The sequence below is a fragment of the Ictidomys tridecemlineatus genome, chromosome 6 (genome assembly GCF_052094955.1).
Source record: "Ictidomys tridecemlineatus isolate mIctTri1 chromosome 6, mIctTri1.hap1, whole genome shotgun sequence".
NCBI lineage: Eukaryota > Metazoa > Chordata > Mammalia > Rodentia > Sciuridae > Ictidomys > Ictidomys tridecemlineatus.
This window is the reverse complement of record NC_135482.1, coordinates 190,741,074-190,747,702: the sequence shown is the minus strand read 5'-3', so window position 1 is coordinate 190,747,702 and position 6,629 is coordinate 190,741,074. Positions and strand designations below refer to the sequence as shown.

At 37.5% G+C, this 6,629-nt stretch overlaps 1 protein-coding gene across 3 annotated transcripts in view; it reads right to left on the bottom strand.

The window, feature by feature from the left end:
- The window catches only part of Itgbl1 (integrin subunit beta like 1), a 218,586-nt gene that overhangs the window by 31,264 nt on the left and 180,693 nt on the right, over window positions 1-6,629 (bottom strand). The window lies entirely within an intron of this gene.

The following is a 6,629-nucleotide window of genomic DNA, read 5'->3' as shown; positions in this document are numbered from 1 at the left end:
TCATAAGCTAAGAAGCTTTCCTCCACCACACCCTTTTGCCATGATGTTCTGCCTTACCTTGGGCCCAGAGCAATGGAATTGGCCAGCCATGGACTGAGAACTCTGAAACACGAGTCCAAATACACTCTTCTTCCTCCAAGTTGTTCTTGTTAGGTACTTTGGTCACAGCAGTGAGAAGCTAAGGAACACACCCACTAAAATGCACTACCTTCAAAAATTATCTCAACGTAATCTTTGAAAAGTATATCACATCACATTTTATTCTCTAAATGACAGGATTTATCCTATCAGATAAAACTGAACCATATGAAATGGTCAACTGTCATCAGTTATATATTATCCAACCAAATACAATGTCATCCTGTGGCAGTAAATAAATTATATTTCTAGAGAAAAAAAAAGAAGAAAAGACAGAGGAAGAAAGAGGAAAAAATTTTAAATGCATCAACTTAATTAATAATAATTTGGTTGTTCGTGCTAATGGTAAAAATGGAAAGATACTCTGAGATTAGAAACAAGAAAGTTAACTCTCTCATCAGTTCTATTCCACTTTGCACTAGATAATTTTACCAGTGGAATATGGTGAGGGAAAAAACCCCACTAATATAAGAAATAGAAAGGAAAAACAAACATTGTTACTTCATAGAAAAGTAAATACAAAAATATAGAAAATGCAAAATGCTATTAAATAGTTTGCATTATTAAGAGCATATTAGCTGCCACATACAAGACGTATGCATGAACATCAATTGCATATTTATATACTGACATTAAACAATAACAATTTCAAGGAGACTCAAATAAGTGAAGAGGTACTCTATGTTATTCAATCTTATTAAATTTTATATATCTCCAAATTGACTCTCTCTATTCGATGCAATCATGATCAAAATCTTACCAGGACCTCTGAAACATTGAAAGCCAGTCTATTATTCATGTGGAAATGAGAAACACCACAACCAAAACACTGTTGAACAAGAATCTTTTCTGACAGATATGAAGAAGCAGTAATTGAGGAAGTTTTATTGTGAGGAGAGACTGAGTGGAATAGAACAGAGAATCCAGAAACAGACCCTAGCATAGATGAACACTCAATTTAGACAAGGTGGCACTGCAGGGCAATAAAGGAATGATGGTCTTTCACACAAATTGGGCTTGGGCAAATAACTATGAAATAAAAATATTAATAATTCAAATTATAATTAAGAACTTTAATAATAGTTGAAAAGTGAGCCAACAGAATGAGAAATGCTATCAGCAATATGTTTAAAAGTCTTATTTCCAAAACACATAAAGAACTATGACAATAACAAATATATGCAATCCACTAAAAATGTGGACAAGGTATCTGAGTGGGCCCTTCTGCAAATGGGAGACTGATATGGCCAGGAAACATATAGAAAAAAATGCTCCTCTTCTTATTCACATAGGAAAGGCAAACTGAAACACAGTGAGATTCTACTCCAAATCAATCAAATGAGCAAACATTTAAAAACAGACCACAATAAACATTGGCAATGGTTTGGAAATACAAGGCATGTCTTTATACAGAGATTCAAAGTATAAATTGGTAGAATATTTTGTAGGATTGTCTAGCCTTATTTAGTAAAGTTGATATACATGATCTTAAAATCAGCAATTCAATTCTTAGCTATATTCCCTAGAGAAAAGCATATATTTATGTACCGGAATAATCACAGCAATGCCATCACTAATTGTGTCAAAGGAGAAATGTCCCAAATGTTTGTCCATCATAGAATAATCACACATCAGTCATAGTCCTAAGTGAAACACTATGTCACAATCAGAAGAAAGAATTACAAACGCATGAAACACATGACTCTCAAGAACATATCGGAGAGTGCAAGAAGTCACACACAACATCATGCATACTTGTTAAAGCAAGCAAGTCTGAACACCAGAGTGTATGAGAACACACACTCAAGTGGGTAAACTTCAAGAAAGCGGTAAGTGGGATGACCACGGATGTGAGGACAACGGTTCTTTCCAGGGGTGAAAGCTTGCTGAGAGGGGAGCAGAGAGAGAGGAGCTGCTGGGATCCTGTCATTATTCCATCTCTGGACCACCAAATGTGAACACTTCATGATCATTCACATGGCCATAAATCATCCCTTACATCCATTTCCTGGGCAGAATGCACTATTCAAAAAGTAAGTTTGATATAATTGGTGGGCTGCATATCAAAAATAATCTGTCCTGTTACTTAACTCTTGACAACCAAATAAATTTCTAAGGAATGAAACAATTATATATAAAAGTATAAGTCATAAATATTAAACTGGAATATGACTGGAGTTTTCATAATCCTTGGGTGAGAAAGAAAGTAGACCTTTCCTTCCACTCATAGGATCAATACAGACTGCCTTTAGGAAACATAAAAAAAGAATAGCTGAGACCTTTACAAAATGTAGGATGCCTCATTTGCATTTTTATGAATTGAAATATCAAAATATTACTCATTAATTTCATTGGTTTTATCATTATAAACTGCTGGAGTGCAGCCACAGTAAAATAATCCTTTAATTATTTCACAAAATTGGAATAGAGACAGGAAGTTCCTGAAGGTCAGTGTGTGCAGCTGGGCCTGGATTTGCACACATGAAACAGAAGCTCTGAGAGGAAGGTAGTAGAGATCTGCTCAGGGTGGCACAGCGAATGAGAGGTGCCAACATCACCTCTGAAGACCCCGAGGGAGGGGACACTCAATCATTCACAAAGCTACGCTTGTCTCCTTTTTTAATAGTTAGAAATTCTTGGGTGACTTGCTGCTAATGAAACTGGAACTCCAGAAGCACTGCCTCTGGAAAGGTGACCATCTCTGCTACAGGTTAGCTTTCTCAAAGGGATAGTTAACGGTGTGCCATGATGAAGGTGACAGCGCTTGCTTTTGAGGTTATGTGTCTCTTCCTCCTTTTTCTCCTTCCCTGCCTTCTTTTCCTCCTGTTCCTTCTTCTGATTCTCTCCTCCCCTCACTTGGTCCCGCAGCAACTCACCCTATTGCACGCCCCTGCATGCCCACTCGCAAATGCATCCTTCTACCCTCTGTGCAGCTCGGAGCGGGTCAGGTGGGACGTTAACCTCTGACCTGCCCCACACAGAGAAGACACACATGTTCTTGTTCAAGCATGGGCTCAGCAGGACTCATCAACCTCGAGTGTGCACATTAATTTTATCAAGGCTCTGTTGTTCACTCAACAGAAATGTGAATATTAACTATGGGTTAAGTATTGTGTCCTATCTGGAAGACACAAAATAAAGTACACTTAAACACTCTTAATAGCAGGGAGAAAAAATATAAGGCCATGAGCACACGGAGTCTGCAGGCCTGAAGGAAGATTCTGGTGGTACAGAGTTGAGTCCTGACTTGTTGCTTCAAGGGTTAGCAAGGGAAAACCAGTTTTATGATACAATTGAAAACATGGACTCTGACTTTAAATAAATCCAGACTTTAATCTTGGCACATCAACCAGTAAAAGAGATTCTTTAGGGGAATAAGTTAAGGCTCATTCATCATTGTTAACAGGAATAATAACACACAAAGGATTATCATAAAGTTATAATGCATACAAAGTGCATGGTACAGGCCTAGCCCGTGGTAAGCACAAAGATTAGATACTATCAATGTTTTTTATAATACCACATCTGCTAGGAGCTTGGATTTCAGTTGCTCAGATAAAGTTTGTTCACTTCCTTTCTCCTTTCATTTTTCCATAAAACAAATAAAATGTGTATTTCCTGATCCAGAATTAGATTAAGAACAGCACTGTATCACCAAAGGTACCTGCTAGTGTGGTGACAGCAGGAACTCTCTAGGACCTGAATTTTTCTCACTTTTTAAGATGGTAAAATCACACTTGCAGTACATGCTCAATAGCTGGTGAATAATTAGAGGCTCACATAAAACAGAAAGGAGATTAGCGCTACACTAACATTGTCCTGCTTTGCCCAAAATAATAGGTTTACCATAGCAACCTGATTGCACTAGAAAAAGCACCTGCCAAATGCATCCCAAGTTCCCTTGAAATTTCTGTGAGAAGGAATTAAACACTTGAGGACTATAATATTCTGTACCATTTCATCTTAGTACAAATATTGGGGGGGGGGTAAGAATAAGGTAATCTTGCTTTAGACATTTCCAAGTGAAGAGGTACCTGCACCTTCCTTTTCAAAGGTGCAGTGAAGCTTCATACAATTCAATCCACACCGTCATCATGCATCAAGTCTTAGACAAGGAACAGTCACTTTTGACTTCAAAATACAAATAAGTGTCAATCCTTCCATTTGAATACCTTCATCATTGTGTACTATGAAAGCTCAATTATGGGCTATGTAAGAAATTAGACATTTACACAAATGTTGTGGTCGTAAAATTTTCTGGAAACTGGAAGGGAAGCACAAGGCCTCAATCATCTCCATCTTGTCCAAACCAACAAGAAAAAATATCCCAGGGATGTTTAGCCTTCCAAATCCAGTGATCTCATCATTTCAACCTCAAGATTTTTTGTAAAGCAACACTAAAATCACTCACCATCCATTTTCTTTGAAATTAAAAACCCCTAGAAGGTAGGTAGTAATATCAGATTCATGTACAAAAGTAACTCAAACTGACAGGTCCAAGGTGGGAAACTCAATGACGGAGGTAGGAGATGTGCAGCTTGAGGAATGAACCAGGGCAGTCCGCCATGGAGCAGACAGTAAGGTGTGAGCAACTGGCTCTCTCTGCAGGCAGCACAGGGAGCCTCGGTCAGGAGGCAAGGGGGTGCTAGAGAAAGAACTTTACTAGGATAAGCAGCTGACGGAAGATGGCAGGGATTCTCACACCACACGGTCACCTGGCTAGGAAATTTACTGGAGGACTTCTGCCAGTCTCAAGAGCAAAGACCACTGCTTCCTTGGGCCCTCTCACCACTGAGTTTGCCCTGGGGCAGTTCCTGATGGTGCACAGGCTGGGGGCTAGCTGTCTGAGGTCCCCCTGCTGATCTCCAGACTCCAAAGAAAACACTGTGGAATACAAAGGGGAGGTCAGGTTAAATAGGCAGTTAGGAGGAGTTCTAATCTCCATGATCAGCTTCAGAACCTCTTTGAATTCTGGGAATGGCCCAATGATTAGGCATGGCAAAGTGCCCTGCTTCCAAAACAAGGCTTTGGGTATTGGCACACACAAATTCTATAAATCTCGGCTTATGTTGGTATTGACTTTAATGATTATATGTCATAAATAATACATGTTAACTCTAATTTACCATAAAAATCCTCCATGGGATAAATGCCAAAGGAGAGAGGCAGGCAACCGATGCTCATCACCAATGAAAGATGTATAACCAGATACATGTTCTAAGAGAGTGTTTCTTGAATATGGATTCATTTGGGCAAAAGGAGGAAGGGTGTATAACAGCCTGAGACACATTTAAATTCTTGTTTTTTTACACTTAAAAAAAAATTTAAAGCATGAGTGACTATGTCATGTTTATAATACGCATTTCTTAAATACTAATTAAATTATTTTGAAACAATGTAGACCTTATTCCCAAATCAGGGATGATTTAAAAATACAATATGTAAATTGGACAATGAAATCCATAAATAAAACACAATATATGTTTTTCATATAGAACAATGAGGTTAATCTTTAATAATGAAGGAAAAATTCACCATAAAGCAATATTCTCTGCTGATTTACTTTTATTGATCTTTGTTTCTGATTTTTCCAACACTGACTTCCCCAAATCATGAAACCCTAATAGGAACATTGCATATATATGTGTGTAGACTTGAATGAGAATGTATGTGTCTGTGTATACATATGTGTGAAACTGGGGATGATGGAACTTTTTGTGTGAGCAACTTATTCTCAAGTGGTTCATGTCAAAAAGCTCTTGGTACTCTGCAAAAATCTTTTGAAGTTTGAAATGATTTCAAGATAGAATAAATTTTACAATTTAAGAATATAACAAGTAAAATTCTACACATAATTTATCTATGTAGCTCAGTGGTGTTTTTAAAAATTAGATTTCATCAATAATTATGTATATATCAACTCATATATTTGACATGCAATTTTGGAAAACATTCTTTAGCATCATTCTCAAGATTTAAACCGTTCCATCAATATACTGTCAAACATATGCAGAGCCTGGGAATTATACAGCTAAAATGCCAGAAACCCAATAATCTCAAAGTTGAGGGGTGTAGTAAACTCGATTGAAGACCTTCAGATAAGACAGAGTTGACAAAAGTGGCTGAAGTGAGCCAAGCACTGTGAAGGCAATCAACACTCCCATTTTGGTTATTGCCTTTGTCATCTATTCTGGGAAAGTTATTTGTTCTTCTCGAAGATTTTTTTCCTGTTTACTGCACAAAGAGATTGACCAGGAAAGCGCTAAAGTGTCTCAGGTGTAATCATAGAACTAGATTCACAAAGCTGCACCAACTATAACTACCAGTCTTGTTTTCCAGTTAAATATTCCAGATGGGTCTGGTCAGCTGTGTACTTGGTTAGAGTTTGATGGTAACTATCATGGTATTACTTGCAATTTTTAATGCAAATATAAAAATCATACTACTGTATTTGACTTCTCTTTAGATATTTAACTTGTCATCTTTCATCA